At 37.8% G+C, this 18,816-nt stretch overlaps 1 pseudogene; it reads left to right on the top strand.

Annotated features, from left to right (window-relative positions):
* The first annotated feature begins 2,855 nt into the window (after positions 1-2,855).
* Positions 2,856-18,163, top strand: LOC107683927 (phosphoribosylformylglycinamidine synthase-like; annotated as a pseudogene).
* The last annotated feature ends 653 nt before the right edge of the window (positions 18,164-18,816 follow it).

The raw sequence follows: 18,816 nt of genomic DNA, 5'->3' as shown, positions 1-18,816 counted from the left end.
CTGGCAACACACAGGCTTCCGATGACAGCGGCTCAGATGTGGAGTTAACAGCTAAAGTCTGTCTACGCTGGACGCGAACGAGGCATCAGTTTACTGTCGGGGATGTGTCGTGTCGTGTCGCATCCAGCACAAACAGTCACTGATTATAATGGTTTCTATATAGTATTTTGTCGCATTGCTCGCGTCCAATGTAAACACGGTACGCCTAATTTGCAGGTCATGTCAAAAAGTTGTTGGTTTAGATAAATAGCTGTATTCTGTACGTTTGACTCGTGTACGATAATTTTCTTCCAAATACGATAATTTTGAGCTTCTGGTACGATACTTGGACATTTCCAATCTGGCAACACTGATCAGTATGTTCATTTATTGTTTCCATTCAGATGAGATAGAGTCAGTAATATTTCTATGGGTACTATCTAATCAAGCACAGATATGTGCGCATGCGCATAGAGGCTGGTCCTTGTGGCGGAAGGTTCGTGTTTAATCCACTGACACACGTGGATCTGAGTGGCGTCTGCAGTGGACAACATCACACATCTGACAAGTCTACCAGAGGACAACTCGAGCAGCCGTCAAGCAAGATACTTGCTTACCATTTTGAAGCAGAGACAAGTTATAAACATACTTGTTTTGTTAAGTTACCATTACAGTAATTATTGTTAATGGCTGTGATATAATATGCACCGAAAAGTTTGTAAACAACTCGCAGGCTGTTAGTTACTTTTCGACAAACTTCTCAGTGTTCAGTTATTAGTATATGATACTTATTGTTAACAGTGCATACTAAGAATATTTGTCGTGGTATTATCATTTATTCGTGCCATTTAAATTAAATTGACCTTTCAATCTCCATTAACGCTTTTCTTTTAACCCTCAATCATCCTTCGGGACAAATTTGGGCAAAATCTTTTTTTTTTTCTTTTTTTTACGTGGCTACTTTTAGTAAGTTTGCCACCTGAACACACAAAAAAGAGGACTCGATTCAACAATGTTAAGTGGTTGGAAAAAAACACTCCTTAATTTGACCTTCGTGCCCAAAAATGGGCACCCATAGGAATGAATGGGAAATACCAAAATTCAAAGCATTTTTTTTTTATTTGTCCAATAAAAATCAATAAATCCAACACAATGCAGCGTCAAACATACACAGAAATGAAGGTTTGAGCCTATACAGCATTCTCAATGTGTCAAACACACACACGTCTGGTTAGCTATCCTTGTCGGTACTCTCCATAGGCGTAATGGTTTCTATACTGTACAAACTGTATTTTCTATCACCCTACACCCAAACCTACCCGTCACAGGAAACTTTGTGCATTTTTACTTTCTCAAAAAAACTCATTTTGTATGATTTATAAGCTTTTGTACCCATGGGGACCTCAATTTAGGTCCCCACCGTGACATGAGTTCCCATGAGTGTGTGTGTATTCAGGTTTCAGGTCCCCACCAGGATATAGTATAAACCTGTACACACACACACCCACAAAAAAAAGCCATTGAGTACTACAGCCAAATAGTGAGTGACATTGAAATGTTTGATATTTTGATATTTTTATTCCATCATATGTCACCAGATGGCACCAAATTTTTAGGTTTTGGCTGTCTGAAGTTCTGAACTTACTGCAATGATTGTTTTTAGTGAAGTAAAAGAAATATTAAATATAACATAAAAAATAAGCATATTTTACATTAAAAATCCTTCTGGACAAATCTGGGCAAAATCTTTATTCTACTTACTAAAATTCAAAGCATTTTTTTTTATTTGTCCAATAAATCCAACACAATGCAGATCAAGCACACACATAAATGAAGGAGTGAGCCTATACAACATTCTCAATGTGTCAAGCAATCACACTCTCTCTCTCCCTCTCTTTCTCACACACACACACACCCACAAAAAAGCCATTGAAAACTACTGCCATATACAGGTGCATCTCAATAAATTAGAATGTCGTGGAAAAAATGTTTATTTTATTGGTCTTATGAAGTATTCTAATTTGTTGAGATAGTGAATTGGTGGGTTTTTGTTAAATGTGAGCCAAAATCATCACAATTAAAAGAACCAAAGACTTAAACTACTTCAGTCTGTGTGCATTGAATTTATTTAATACACGAGTTTCACAATTTGAGTTGAATTACTGAAATAAATGAACTTTTTCACAACATTCTAATTTATTGAGATGCACCTGTAGTGGCTTGATATTTTGATATTTTTATACCATCATAAGCCACCAGATGTCACCAAAGTCACCATATTTTTAGGTTTTGGCTGTCTTAACTTACTGGAATTATTATTTTTTTACTGAAGTAAAAGAAATATTAAATATAACACAAAAATAAGCATATTTTACATTAAAATATGGTACTTTTAGAGGTAAATAAATTTAAAAAATTGCATAAATTGATCGATTTTATTTTATCGAAGATGGTGATAAGACATTTATTTAAAAAAAATTGGGATGACACCTGAGACCTTCGTGCCCAAATTTGTCCACGAAGGACTGATTAAGGGCTGTTATACGAAGGATGCTTGAGGGTTATCTGAATAGGTGACCTCTGACTAGGCTGTGATTGTCTGCCTTGTGATGCAACCCACACATTATTTGTTTGACCCCTTACTTAGCTCATCCCTTATTCCCCATAGAAGCCAATCATTACTAGTAATCTAAAACCTTTCTCTTTGAAATAAATTAACTGACTAAGCTGAGTGTTTATTATTATGATTATTATTAATTGCTGATAAATTTAAGGTAAGTCAGGAAATGCTTTCCCTATTATGCCCCAGTATGCACAGTGAAAAAAGTAAGCAGCACTAGTTATGGATATTCTCTTGCTGTCTTTCTTTCAGGATCATGCCTGTCGTGTGGTTCTACAGAAGAGAGGAGACCGGGGAGGGTCGGGTCATATGAAGAATTGCACAACTGTATCCAGATGTCACAATAACAACAGAGCTTTGCTACAATGTAGAGCTGGATGGTGAGAGAATATTGTGTAGAAATAGCAAAAAGTTTAAATCACATTTATTTACATTGCATTTTACAATACATATTGTTTCAAAGCCGTAAATAAAAGGAAAATAACAGTATAAATGTTGCAACATTCTTCAACAGTGAAATGAATACAATTTCATCTGTAAAGCAGCTCTAAAAAAGACAAGACTCACTTAAAAAAGCAAATCTATTTCAGCTTAAGCCAGTTCAGTGTTGATACAGTTTAGTTCAATAACTGTCATTGTTGCAGAGTTGATCAATTATGAAACCAATTAAATTCAGCTATAAAGCCGATCTAAGGAAAGCAATAGTGTCATCATGTAGCTCAGTTTTGTTCAAGTGTTGTTCTCATCCATTAGTGTCTGTCTTCATCTTTGTCATCTCATCATCATCTCTTTCTCTCCCAGGGTCTGACTCTTTGAGTGTGGAGCATAAAGGTATTTTGTGCTGGTTGTTCACTCCTCCTCATTCTGTCAGTCTGTCTGAGGAGCCTACTTTAAAACCAGAGGATGGGGCAAGAATGGTGGAGATTGGACCCAGGTAACCTCTACCTACCACTGTCTTATCATGATGGTATGGCATTGTGATCTTTATTATAACTCACATCACATGTTTCAATTATATCTTGACCTTTGTAGGCTGAACTTCTCCACTGCTTGGTCCACCAATGCAGTGTCCATCTGCCGAAGTGCAGGTCTGAGCCGGGTGACGAGAGTGGAGCTCTCCCACAGGCATTTGATCAAGGTCAGAGAATAGCTTTAAATAGCTTTACATTTCAGTGAGATTTTTTTCCACCCATTTTGATTAAAAGCTCTCTTTTTCATTGCCATCTAGCCCCAGGAAGGACCTAATGGTGTATTGAAGGACGGAGAGATGGAGAGACTGATTTGCTGCTTGTATGACAGTATGACCGAATGCATTTACTCCCAGCCAATCACGTCTTTTGCTGTTGATATTCGGCCACAGGAAGTATTTGAGGTGGACATTCTAGGAAAAGGTCGTGCTGCCTTAGAGAAGGTGAATGATGAACTTGGTAAGAAATGTTTTTGAAGTCTGAACCACATTTCCTCTAAAAAAACAACAACTTGATAATGAGAATATTTAGCTTGGAGTACCATGGTTTTACCTAGTGAGAGACAGATTAATCAGCCAATAGTTGGTCTTTAAGACACTCCACATCATCCCATTGGCAAATTAACAGAAGTGGAAAAATATGGTAAAATTCCCATATCTGTTAAGTACTAGTATAACCATCTGATGCTGTTGTCTTATGATTTTACCATTACATTACGAGTACAAGGATATAAAACCAGTAGCAGTATCACATGAATTCCATGAAAATGACATTATTCTTAAAGACTAAAGAGACTGAAATATTTGAAAAATATAAAAACTGCTTTAAGAACTGTGTGTGTAGGCAGTATTCAGTGATGAGATCTGCAACTCTTTCTTATACAAATAATGATGCAGTATTTTAAGGTCACATGAGGCTTAACATGATTAGAGGAAGAGTAGATGTCACAAGAAAAGAGGGGCCTATTTGATTAGATCACGATGTGTGTGAAAGGAAAGAATGAATGACTGTATGAGAGACAGTATGCTGGTGGGTGACACCGAAGCTCACTGCCTACATCTCAGATTAATGAAGGCCTACTGGGTTAGAAATAAAACAATCACGTGACATCCTTAACAGTCCATTAAAATGTAAATGTAGGCCTATTTCTGTTTTGAGAATAGATCAGAATAGCTTTTTTTATATAGAATTGGCCTTTCACTAAGTCTGATCATTTCCTCAGACGAGGTTTTGTTCTTTGATGTTGTACACTACCGTTTAAAAGTTTGGGGTCAGTAAGATTTCTTATTTGTAAAGAAATTAATACTTGTATTCAGCAAGGAGTCAAGGCCCTATTAAATTGATCAAAAATGGCATTAAAGATGTTTACATTATAAAATAATAAAATATGTGCTGTTCTTTTGAACTTCTGTTAAGCAGCACAACTGTTTTCAACATTGATAATAATAAGAAATTTTTCTTTAGCACCAAATCAGCATATAAGAATGATTTCTAAAGGATCATGTGACACTGAAGACCGGAGTAATGACTGCTGAAAATTCAGATTTGCCATCGCAGAAATAAATTATATTTCAAGATATATTCAAATAGAAACATCTTTTAAATTGCAGTGATATTTCACAATGTTACAGTTTTTACTGTATTAAAATCTTACCGTCCTCAAACATTTGAACAAAAGTTTATGGAATATCTCTCTGTTTTGATAGTTTTAACTGCAATCTTACTTAAATTATCCAAAATATTTAAGTGTTAATTTAAGTGTTTATTCTATTATTATAAATCAATGTTAACATCATCATTGTAGTATCAAAAGCAACAGTTTGCAGTACAATAGTAAATGCATTAAGAACAGTTTCGTTCACTTACAGCAATTTTATGACTTGTAATAATGTTACTATGCATCCTTATTTTTTGCCTTAAGTGCAGGCGCAGCCATTTGTAAATTGTATGGGACTGGCTTCCGGTGTCATTCACTTCCAGGTATTTTTAGCTGTACAAAATGGCTTGTTTTACTGCTTGATATTGCAAACTGGTGTCTTATCATATTATTTTAATGCATTATCTTAATTATGAACACACTGGTTTGTAGTGTAAACAGTTTTGCCATTTACTGCACTTTGGTATTCTTCTCGTTATTTCCCTACTGTGGCTAATGAACCGGAAGTCTCACATGTTCACAGAAAACGGCTTACTTCTGCATTGAAAAATAAGGCGGACAGGATGTTCTGTAAAACTTGTCTGGGTTAGCAGTAAGTGAGGAGGAGCTTAGCAAGGGTCAGTTTAGTATATTTTGTTTTTGCATCCATTTCTGATTATCTTTTTCTTCTTTCCATGTTTATCTGGTTGCTTTTTGTCTGTCTGTCTGTCTCTCTCTATTTCTGCATGTATGAGCAGGGTTGGTGTTTGACTCTTGGGATCTGGACTACTACACTGCACTCTTCCAGAGGGTGAGAAGGAATCCCACCAGTGTAGAATGCTTTGATCTGGCTCAGTCCAACAGGTGTGTGCTCTCCAGAGAATAAACACCAAAGGAAGTCTTTTATCTGCAATAACATGTACAATGGCAATCTCATGCTCTCTCTCTGTCCTGCAGTGAGCACAGCCGCCACTGGTTCTTCCGAGGGCGAATGATCATTGATGGAGAAGAGCAGAAAGAGACACTCTTTAGTCTTATTATGGGCACTCAGCACCATAGCAACCAGAACAATGTCATCAAATTCTGTGACAACAGCAGGTTAGATGCTTCTCTGTGAAAGTCAACCCATTTGAACAGCGCTTGGGCAGAATTTCTCAATATGTGGTTCTTGTGTGTTTGTAGTGGCATTAAAGGCATGGAGATGGAGTGTATGTATCCCACAAACCCTGCGCAGGCCTGTCCATATAAAACCCGACATGCTACCAGACACGTCATCTTCACTGCAGAGACGCACAACTTCCTCACCGGTCTGATCCTAAATACATTTAACCTGCTTGCTTATTTACAAATGTGTAGCGGCCAACCTAAATTAATTTAAATGAGAATTAAAAGTTATTACTGACAGCATGGTCAATAAGCAAAATATTAATCGCAGCAATTAAGTATTCAAATATTTTTGCTAATATTTCAATAATTTCATGCATTGAACAGTGCTATGTTTTAGTAGTAGTATTATTTATATACTATTACAGTATTTTTATATCTAGAATTAGCTTTTATTTGTGTATTTTCAGTTTATTTTAATTTCTTAAAATAAATTCAATTAAGCTTTCATAATTTTGTGCTTTTGTTTTTTGTTTAGATTTTGAAAATATTTCTGTCGCATACATTTATTTTGTGCAATATAATATTTTATGATTTTTTTTTGTTTTTTTTGTTTTTTTTTGTTTTAGTTGACAATTACAACAATAATAACGTTTATATTTGAGTCATAAAATGCTCTTTATTATGCCCAGGTGTTGCTCCATTCAGCGGAGCCACCACAGGTACAGGTGGACGAATCAGAGATGTACAGAGTGCTGGAAAAGGTGGTCATGTGATCGCAGGCACTGCTGGGTATAGCTTCGGAAACCTGCATATCCCAGGTAAGCCCTAAAACTCAGCTCAGTTCATTCTTTGCCATATTTTGTTTCTAAGCAAACTTTCCCATATCTGGATCTTTTTTCTTCTGCAGGGTTTGTGCTCCCGTGGGAGGAGGAAGGGTGGGAGTACCCATCCAGCTTTGCTCTTCCACTCCAGGTGGCCATAGAGGCCAGTGATGGAGCCTCTGACTACGGAAATAAGTTTGGGGAGCCCGTTCTAGCAGGTGAAATATAACAGGACAATAGCCATCTGGTTTTTTTGCGGATATTAGCTTGTATCTACAGTTGTTTACTTATTATTTTCATGCCCATTAAGGCTTTGCTCGTTCCTTTGGGATGTGTTTGGCTAACGGTGAACGACGGGAGTGGATCAAGCTGATCATGTTCAGTGGTGGGCTAGGCTCTATTGAGGACCAGCATGTGAAGAAAGAACAGGCTTCACCAGGTACACAAGGAATAATATACACATAATGCACTATAATTTGTTTCAGAATTTCCATTTAGAAATGGATTTATTTATTTCTGTAGTGGCAAAGCTGAATTTTCTGCCGCCATTACTCCAGTCTTCATTGTCGCATGATCTTTCAGAAATCATTCTGATGTGCTGATTTTGGTGCTCAAGAGTCATTTCTTATTATTATCAATGCTGAAAACAGTTACTGCCATTTTGTGGAAACCGTAATACAATTTTCAGTTCAAAAGAACAGTATTTATTTGGAATATAAATTTTTAAACGCTATAAATGTCTTTACTGCTACTTTTGATTAATTTAATCCATCCTTGTTGAATAAAAGTATTAATTTCTTTAGAAAAAAAAAAACTTACTGACATCAAAGTGCATGGTAGTATATACAAACAGCTTTTTTCTCTTTATTCATTCTTCCATTTTTTTCCTCTTGTCCTGGGCAGGTATGGAGGTGGTGAAAATTGGAGGTCCTGTATACAGGATCGGTGTTGGCGGAGGAGCTGCCTCTTCTGTATAGGTACACAAAATTTTCTAAATTAAATTAATTTACAAGCTGCTCTAAAGTTCAGGGTTTTTTTGTGTTTACAGAGCATGTCTGTGTGTTGCATCATTTTTCATAGACTGTGCAATGATGCAACTTAATGTGTACATGTGTGTGTGTATTATTGTAGGTTCAAGGTGATAACTCCAGTGCCAGGGATCTTGGCGCAGTTCAAAGAGGAGATGCTGAAATGGAGCAAAAGATGAACCGGGCTCTCAGGGCCTGCCTGGAGCGAGAGGAAGGAAACCCCATCTGCAGCATTCATGACCAGGGTGCTGGGGGCAATGGTATGGGTGATTTTAAGTTTAGTATTTCCCTACTCAACAACACAAATGTGTTATAATGTATAAAAACATCTTGTTATTTGTGTAGGTAATGTATTAAAGGAGCTGAGTGAGCCTGCTGGTGCCGTTATCTATACTAGCAAGTTTAAGGTGAGATAAAGACTTTAATAAAACATCTGTATCTTAATTTTTATGTCAAAATATTTCATATACATATTTTACCTTAATGCTCAGAGAGGTGACTCCACCCTCAGTGTTTTGGAGCTGTGGGGGGCGGAGTATCAGGAGAGTAATTCTCTGTTGCTCCGCCCCTCTGACCGGAGCTTCCACGAGAGGGTGTGTCAGAGGGAGAAATGTCCTGTCGACTTTGTGGGCAAGATAACTGGGGCTGGCAAGGTGAGTCAAACTACCTTTTTGTAGCTAAAAATGTATTTTGGGACACTTCTTGACATGCTCGTGTACATGTATTGCTCTTTAGATTGTGTTGGTGGACGACCTCGGTAAACAGACCAATGGGCTTGATAGTGATCGGTGCCCTGTTGATTTGGAGTTGGATTGGGTCCTGGGAAAGATGCCACAAAAGGTTTAAACTTTACCAGACATGGCCTAAATCTGCTATTGAAGACTTCACTAAGAAATTGACAAAGTTAGAAATTGTGGTACAGTGCACCCTCTCTTGGCTGATTTTTGTACTGCAGAGTCTAGTCTCCCAAATTTAAGTGATCGAATTATGCTTTTTGGATTTACTTTTATGTTGCTTTCCACTCAGTCAGGTCTACATATCGTTTTAGGAGTTTGTATTGGAGCGCATGGCTGTGTCTCTGCAGCCTCTCTCTCTTCCTGTGGGTCTTTCTGTTCTTCCAGTTCTGGACAGAGTTCTCCGGCTGCCTGCAGTGGCCAGTAAGCGCTACCTCACCAACAAGGTACAATACTCACTGCTTAACACATGCATAATAATATATGACTTTTGCATCGTTTAATATTGCAGTGGTACACAACTGGTAGGCCAGAAATAGGTTGCAGGTCTCTTCTGAATAATGCAAATTTATACACTTCCAGATATATCCAGACATTAAAATGTATCGTTATCTTGCCATCTTAAACTTAATTTAGTTTTTTAATAATTGTATTTAAATATTTCAATTAATTTAATTATTATTTGTTTTGTCGAACATACAGGCATTACAAAGGAATTGAAAAATTAAATGCAATCCATTTTACGCAAAACCATCTGTTCCAGGTTGATCGATCTGTGACTGGTCTGGTTGCTCAGCAACAGTGTGTGGGTCCTCTTCACACTCCACTGGCTGATGTAGCTGTTGTTGCCCTGTCTCCGTTCAGCCTCCAGGGAGCTGCCACAGCGATAGGCGAGCAGCCAATCAAAGGGCTGGTGTCACCAGCAGCTGGGGCTCGTATGGCTGTGGGAGAAGCTCTCACTAACCTGGTGTTTGCAAGAGTGTCTGCTCTCAAGGTGAAGAAGCCTTTGCATTTTTGAACATGTTAAAGGGATAGTTCTTCCAAAAAATTCAAATTCTGTCATTAACTATTCACCCTCATGTCGTTCCAAACCCGGAAGACCTTCATTCATCCTCAGAACACAAATTAAGATATTTTTGATGAAAAAACAAAAATAACAACTTTATTCAACAATTTCTTTTCTTCCATGTCAGTCTTTGGTGTGCATTCACAACAGTACCACCGCATGACACGGAAGAGAAGAAAATGTTGAAAAAAGTTATTTTTGTTTTCTTTGCGCACAAAAAGTATTCTCATAGCTTCATAAAATTACGGTTGAACCACTGATGTCACATGGACTATTTTAATGATGGCCTTCCTGCCTTTCTGGGCCTTGAACATGTTAGTAGTACCATTGCTGTCTATGCAGGGTCAGAAAGCTCTCGGATTTCATCAAAAATATGTGTTCCAAAGATGAACGAAGTTCTTACAGGTTTGGAATGACATGAATTGATGAGAGAATTTTCATTTTTGGGTGAAAAATTAAGTGACTCAGTGCATGTAAATTTGGAAAGAAAAAAAAAGCACACACATATCTGTGCATGTCTTCTCAGGATGTAAAGTGCAGCGGTAACTGGATGTGGGCTGCTAAGCTGCCAGGAGAGGGAGCGTGCCTGTGGGAGGCGTGTCAGGCCATGTGTATGGTGATGGGTCAACTGGGAGTGGCTGTGGATGGGGGAAAAGATTCACTCAGCATGGCTGCACGTGTCAGTGGAGAAACTGTCAAGGCCCCAGGTACCAGTGTTAAGCATATCTGAATTAGGGATGGACAATAGTCGATTCTTCTAACACAAAAAATGAAAAGTTGGTCACTCATAAATTACAGCAAGAGTATGTCACACGTGTTTTATACTCTATTGTTTAAAAGCTTGGGCTTAGTAAGATAAGTTTTTATTAATAAATTAATACTACTGATTAAAAATTAAATTGATCAAAAGTTGCAGTAAATGCATTTAAAATGTTACAAAAAAACATCCTATTCATCTGAGAATCCTGAAATAAATGTATCACAGCTGTTTTACTTCATTTGGGGTCACTAGTACTCAACTAGACATTTGCCCTTACACATACCTAGTTGTATGTGATTTTTATTGTAAAGTAAATAAGACATTTCCTGCATGCATTTTATGTCAAACTACAAACTGCTCTCCTTGTGTTTTTAGGCTCGCTGGTTATCTCTGTGTATGCTGTGTGTCCTGATATCACAGCTACTGTGACCCCTGACCTGGACGACCCTGATGGCAAAGGTTGATCCTGAATCTTTACCACTTTTAGCAATTTTAACCTCTCATATCAGTCTTCTATTTCTGCTAGTTTATACTAGTGTGTTCATCTCTCACATGCACTCTCTTCCTTTCTCAGGTGTGCTTCTGTATGTGCCTGTGAGCTCAGGTAAATACAGGCTGGGCAGCTCTGCTCTAGCTCAGTGTTATGGGCAGCTTGGAGACAGCAGTCCAGATCTGGATCAGCCAGACAAACTCTGCTTGCTTCAACACAACACAATCATTGATTCAGGGTCAGTATGTGCTATTATGATTTATTTATTTTTTTTTTACTTCATCCTGATCTAGGAACAGTTTTTGCTCCTCCTCAAATAGGGCCAACTCTGTCAATTCTCAAAGCACAACAGCATTTTTTCTCTATACAATCTGTTGATTTTAACTTTATATTGCAGATCGACTGCAGGACATGATGTCAGTGATGGAGGGCTCATTTCCTGTCTACTGGAGATGGCCTTTGCAGGGAATCGTGGGATGGACGTCGACATGCCTTTAGAAGGCATTGACGGTTGGTAATAAAAAATTATTTGTTTTGGAAAAAAATGAAACTTTTTCGTTAAAGCTACTTGTGCCAGCCATCATAAGCCAGGTTCCATCTACTTTTTCATTACAGTCTGCATAGAAAATAACCGCATGTGCATTTTGGAAGTTTTTTTTTTTTTTTTTCACATAAATTGCGTAAACTGATTTGAGCTGTATACACTGTGTCTCCGAAAAAATTATTAAGTGCCGGCGTATTTATTAATATTTTGAGTTAGCATTTATAAAAAAATAAAAATAAATTATGTAAATCAGCATTTTTACTAGTCTACTAGTCACTTACCTGTATACATCCTTATTTGTGTGTGATTTTATTTATTTTTTTAATCCAAGGTAAGACGTTCCATTATCTTTTATTAAGGGATAATTCACCCAAAAATGAAAGTTACCCCATGATTTACTCGGCCTCAAGCCTCAGGTGTACAGTAAATGACTTTTCTTCTTTCAGACGAATACAATTAAACTTATATTAAAAATGTCCTGGCTCTTCCAAGCTTTAGAGTGGCAGTGAATGGGGGTTGAGATTTTGAATCCCAAAAAAGTGCATCCATCCATCATAAAAAGTATTCCACACAGCTCTAGGGGATTAATAAAGGCCTTCGGAAGTGAAGCGATGCATTTGTGCAAGAAAAATATTTGTATTTAAAACTTTATAAAATATAATCTCTAGCTTCCGCTAACTGTTGTACACGTGTTCATGAGAGTGTGGCGTTCCAGCGGATGATGTTGGCGTTGCGTAAAAAAATTCAGTGAAATTTGTGTTTTTGCGATTATTCCGATTTTTCACAAGATTACATTTGCAGCTGCAATGGAAACATAGCTATAGATATTTCCTCATGTCTCTCCTCATTCCTCTCTTTCAGTGATGGAGGCTCTTTTTTCAGAGGAGCTCGGACTGGTTTTGGAGGTGTGTGAGAGAAACGCATCGACTGTCTGTCAGAGATACACACATGCTGGTCTCCTCTGTCACAGAATTGGCAGAACTTCTGGTTTTGGACCTGATGCCAGGGTGAGCTGAGTTCTTTTCACCTAAACGCATATTAAACGGAATATTATTGGACCTCAGTGATTGCAGGGAAAGCGTTTAATAACTGCTGATTTCTTCTCCATACTGTCTTGTAGGTCAGAGTGAGTCTTTGTGGACAGGAAGTGCTGAATGAGCATCTACCCACACTTAGGGCGATATGGGAAAGCACTAGTTTTCAGCTGGAGCGACTGCAGGCTAATCCACTGTGTGTCCAAGAGGAAGAAGAAGGGCTTGCTTCTCTCACACAGCAGTACCTCAAGCTCACTTTTGACCCCTCCCAAACACCCATCATTAAAGAGCTCTGTGAGACCATGAACCCATTTCACAATCTTGAATCTTTCCCATATTCATACTTGACCTGTATGTTAAAATATTTGACTTGCGTTTCAGCTTCAGGGAAACCTTGCGCAGCTGTTGTGAGAGAGGAAGGCAGTAACGGAGACAGAGAGATGTCTGATTCTCTGTTCATGGCTGGATTCGAGGTAAAGACACACCTACACAAAGAAAGATTCAAGATTTGTGTTTTTAAATATGTATGTGTTGGAGTTTGTAGTCAGTAATTTTTTATTAAAAGGATTTAGGGATGATGTTTGTTCACTAATAGCACAAATGCTGCTTGTTTGCTTTTAAACGTTTTCATTTTAACTGTTAATAAGGCTAAGTTGAATTAATTTTGACATTTTACCTTTTTTATTGTATGATCTGTAGGTGTGGGATGTCACAATGCAGGACCTGTGCTCAGGCTCCATGACCCTTGACCCCTTCCGAGCCGTGGTGTTTGTGGGTGGTTTTAGCTATGCAGATGTGCTGGGGTCAGCTAAAGGTGAAAATCACACTATTGCATGTTGCAGCAATCTTACATATCACTGCTGAACTGTATGTTAGTTTTGCTATATAATGATAACAAGCATTAACTCATCCCCACCATTGAATGTTCAAATGACCTTAGATTTGTGACTCAGGTCATAGGTTATTTAGTACTGGCCTTGCCACTCTTGAAAATGACTGGGTCTTAGCACCTGTTCTCCAGCTGATGATCAAAAGCTTTGACTTTTTCTTATTCATCAGGGTGGGCTGCCACAGTGACCTTTAACCCCAAGGCTCGTGAGGAGTTTGAGCACTTCCGCAATCGTGATGACACGCTGAGTCTAGGAGTGTGTAACGGGTGTCAGCTCATGGCTTTGCTTGGCTGGGTGGGTGAAAGAGAAACCGGAGGTGAGAGAGAAACCTTTGTTTCACCATATGTAAATACCAACAACAGCCTCAAGAATTTACCTTGTTCCTTTTATTTTTATAAATTAAATATTTTTTTATTAATTTTTATTGTAGATTCTGATGTTACTCTGACCCATAATAAGTCTGGTCGGTTTGAATCGAGGTTTGTGAGTATAGGTATCCTGCGCTCTCCGGCCATCATGCTTAAGGGAATGGAGGGATCTGCTCTGGGCGTTTGGGTCGCTCATGGAGAAGGTTAGAAATATGTTCATTGTAACACTACTTGACAAGTGCATTTACTTCTATTGCAAGTGAGTTCCAAAAGTCTGAGACCACTAGAAAAATAAGAAGAAAAAATATAATATATTTTTAAAAAATAGTTTTAAAAATATACTTTTTAATAGTTTTTTTTTCCATTATAAATTATATTAGACTTTTTAATAATTATTTTCATCATAAATACAGTGGTGGCCCAAATTATTAGAACACCTGACAGATCTGAAAATATTGGCTTTTTTTTTTTTTGCCTCCAAAGCATGATTTCATTTTATAATGTTCATGAAACATGCAGATGGTTGCTCTGAGCACAACAAATATCAGATGAAGTGAGTCATACTGTTTTTATCCATTTCTCTGAGATAGTGTCAATATACTGTATTTCCTGAGAACTTAAACACTAATTTTATCCCATGCCTTCTGCAACTCAAGCCAAAGGCTTTCCTTTGAATGTACAGTAGATCTGTCCAGTTTTTTTTCCAACTCGCCTCAAATTTGCTCGATGGTGTTGAGGTCTGGACTTTGAGGGGGCCAGTCCATCATTTTCAATGTTTCCTTCCATCGCAGGTAGTTCTGGCAATAGTAAGAAGAATGTTTAGGGTCATTGTCCTCTTGGAAAAATAAATCCATGCCCAATAAGACGACTCCCAGAAGGTACTCTGCCTCAGAATATTGTGGTATACTTTCTTATCCATGATGCCATCAATGTTCACTAAGTCACCTATTCCTGAGGCTGAAATGGCACCCCACACCATAATACTATCCCCTCTGTGTTTAACTGTTGGCAAGAGACACTCAATTTTATATCTCCTCCCCCCCCCCCTCCCTCTGTCGGAACATACGCTATTCGCTTGTTGCCAAACTGTTCAAACTTGTACTCATCACTCCACAACACTTTATGTCAATCTTCCTTTGTCCATTTCTTGTGTTCTTTTGCAAATTTCAGGCATTTCACTCTATTTTTCTATTTCAGTAATGGCTTTTTTGCTGCTATTCTGCCAACAAGTCCTCCTTCTCCCAGTTTCCGATGCACAGTTCTTGGAGACACTGTTGCACCATTAGTCATCGAGGTGTTGATCTCGTCACGCAGTCCTCATGAGGTCTTTCTTTGGTCCTTAAGACTGAGAATTTAGAGATGCTTCACTTGTCTGTCTGAAAGTTTCTTTTTCGACCTCTCCCCTTTCGGTTCTGGTGTGAATTGGTGGCATCATGGCGGTCTAAAGTGTACTTTACAGTGCTTGGACTGCATCTCACGTCCTTGGCTATGCGGCGGTAGCTCTAGCCAGCATCAAAAAGGGACTTTATTTGAACCCGTTGCTCACTTGTTAGCTCCTTCTTCACCTTAGCCATGTTCAAAGAGAGCAACATGCGCCTCTACTTCTAGACTACTAGAGGCTTTGAATTTATACCAATTGTTGGTGTGGCCTCAGTGACAAAACCCTGATGTTATCAGTCACTTCATGAGCAGGATAGGCTTTGTACATCCAAAAGAATCACACAGCTGTGTCCTAAGACTCTTGCATCACCATCAATTTAACCCTCTACCACATGGTGTGGCCATATGGCAACATACGCTTTGTGTTCATTTCCTTGCCACTGTCTCTTTAAGAGGACATTCTCGTTTTTTTTTGTTGGAAAGAGAAGACCTTAGTTTAGCCAATGATGTGCTTTAAGTCACATGACATGCAGTTTTTTTCTGTGGCGAGATTTCTGACAGACTGCTGTCTCTTGTCGGTAGTTGCTGAAAGCAAACTAAAACGTCAGTAACAAGCAAGGACCAGTCCGTGTCACTTCTACAAAAAAATCGGAAACATCACTGTTATGATGTTATGATGACATACTCACCTCTCAAAAAGTTTTTATGAAATTAGTTTTTGGTAAATCATTCAAATGTATGTGTTGCCAAGCGGCAACACTGTGCAATAGTGGAATGACATTCTTACAATAGTTTAGCTAGCTAGCAAGGTCAGCTGCAATTTGTTAAGCTGTAACAATAACAACATTAATACTAGTGAAATAATGTAGATTAGTCGTATGTTAATGGCATTTGTATTATGGATATAATCAAATTGAAATGGCAATTTTACTTTTGATTAAATATGAATACAGGTAACATTACATTAGTGAGCATGGCCATATTCTATGGCAAGGTAAAGAAGAAAAGGGCAGAACTGGCTCCTCCTGCAGATGAAAAAACTGCTTTGTGAAGTTTCATACATTTAAAAAGTTGATCTTTCAAGGATTATGGGGGGATGGAGGGATGGCAAGACATGACAAAGTCAAACATCTTGACAAGACAAACATCTTGTCCTTTTTGCTTGGACAAGATGGCGGCGCGCTGAGAGTAACGCAATTTCAATTCTCTGTGTGTATGTGCTGTACATGTGGAAGAATTGACAATAAAGCAGACTTGACTTGACTTGACTTGATGGGGGGGCTCATGTTCATAGTCTTCCTCATAAGATTGCGTAATGCTGAATTTTCATGAACTGCAATGTTTTTGGTTTTATGTCAGTGTTTTATGATACATGATATACAGTATTATATTTGTTTGAACTGTATAATTTTGCAGTTTAAATAATATTAATGAAAAATGTAATGAAATAAAAAAAATTATAAATCATTATTCAGCAAAAAAGAATGGAATAAATAAAAGCACAAGTTGTTGGAAAGTATGTATAAGGTGTCAATTATAAGTACTGTTAAAGCTTATAATAGCACCAATTGAATCAACACAAACAACATTTCTGAGGAAAAATATTAACTATAAGTAAGCTTACACTTATTCTAAGTTAGATCCACTATTGTATGCTGTTGCCGTATGGCAACATATCACAAAGTACCTTAAAATAATATTTTTTATCCAAATTTTTTTTACAGCACTTCAAGTTAAGCCATTCTTAGAAAAGAAAAATATTTAAATATTTTTTTCTATAGGTCTATCATAATGCATGCGGTAGATGATCACACCTGACAATGATTACACAAGTAATTTGGCTTCTTCTGTGAAGGAACATGATTGTGTGACATTGACCTTGACATTGGTCCTCATAAAATGAAATCAAAATTGACTTTATTTACTTTGTTAGCGCACATTGCTAGTTTTGAGGAGAACAATTAATCCATGCAAGTTAATCCACCTAAAAAAATGTGTTTGTCTTGGTAATCTTTAATCAAAATCTGAATATTTGCTTCCGCTCTGGAATGGCATTCCTTCTCTGATGATGTCAGTTTGACAGCTTGGGCGAACCATGCCCCTCCAACCGTTAGTGAGAGATGGAGAGGAGGAGGGCTAAAATTAAACCCTGTCTTCTATTCAATATTCCGTTTCAGTTGGAAATATGTCACTGCACAAATAAAGTTGGCAGCAATTTCCGGTTCACACAGACTTTAAAAACTCCTCTTTTGTTCTATAGGTCTGATGCAGTTTCGTTCTCCTGAGGCTCAGAAGAAGCTGATCGGTGCCTCTTTGGCTCCTCTGCGTTATGTGGATGATTCGGGAACCCCGACTGAAATCTATCCCATGAACCCCAATGGTTCTGCGCAAGGTGTTGCAGGCATCTGCTCAGCAGATGGCCGTCACCTGGCTATTATGCCCCATCCAGAGCGGGCCGTGCTGGGCTGGCAGTGGGCTTGGGCCCCTCAGCACCTCAGGGGATCACTGGAGGCCTCACCGTGGCTTAGCATGTTCCGTAATGCGGCAGTCTGGTGTCAGAGCTCATAGAGATATGCTACTGTACAGTTGTGATAGACAACTAAACAAATAGGCTAACTAGACAACTTGTTAAAGGGATAGTTCACGCAAAAAATTGTCATAATTTACTCACCCTCATGTCGTTTTAAATCTGTATGCATCTTTCTTCTGAACCCAAAAATACAGTATTTTGATGTTGATAGTCAAACAGTTTTGGTTCCCATTGACTTACATTGTATTTTTTGTCAATGGGAACCAAACTTGTTTGGTTATCAACATTCTTAATATGGTTTGAAATGACATGAGGGTGAGTGAATGACAGAATGTTCATTTTTGGGTGAACAACTCCTTTAAGATTCTTGTTTAAAAATTTGACACTTTGTCTTTTTGAAATCTTACATTCCTACATACAGACTTAGTTTGCATTCAAGTAGAATTAACATGTAGAGTCCTGCTGGGAACTGATGCCTCAACATATACGTGTCTAAATTTATAATGGGCTCTTTATTGAGCATTTTTGAGATGCAATTACAATTTAATGGCTGATTATCACCATTTTTCATTTAAAAATCCAAAATATACATTCCAGAAATTAACTTTGCACTGAGAAAAGTTTTATTGATGAAAAACACATTCTAAATTTATGTGCTATTTGAATTTCATTATCACCATTTTTTATTTAAAAAAAAAGCTAAATATACATTGAAATTATTCAACTACAAGTTTTTATTGATGAAACACTGCAAACACACTTCAGAGCATTAAATTCAAATTAATTCAAATTAATTCTCTGTGTGTGTGTGTGTGTGTGTGTGTGTGTGTGTGTGTGTGTGTGTGTGTGTGTGTGTGTGTG

The sequence above is a fragment of the Sinocyclocheilus anshuiensis genome, unplaced genomic scaffold (genome assembly GCF_001515605.1).
Source record: "Sinocyclocheilus anshuiensis isolate Anshui unplaced genomic scaffold, SAMN03320099.WGS_v1.1 scaffold637, whole genome shotgun sequence".
In the NCBI taxonomy this organism is placed as follows: domain Eukaryota; kingdom Metazoa; phylum Chordata; class Actinopteri; order Cypriniformes; family Cyprinidae; genus Sinocyclocheilus; species Sinocyclocheilus anshuiensis.
This window is presented reverse-complemented; position numbering and strand designations above follow the sequence as displayed.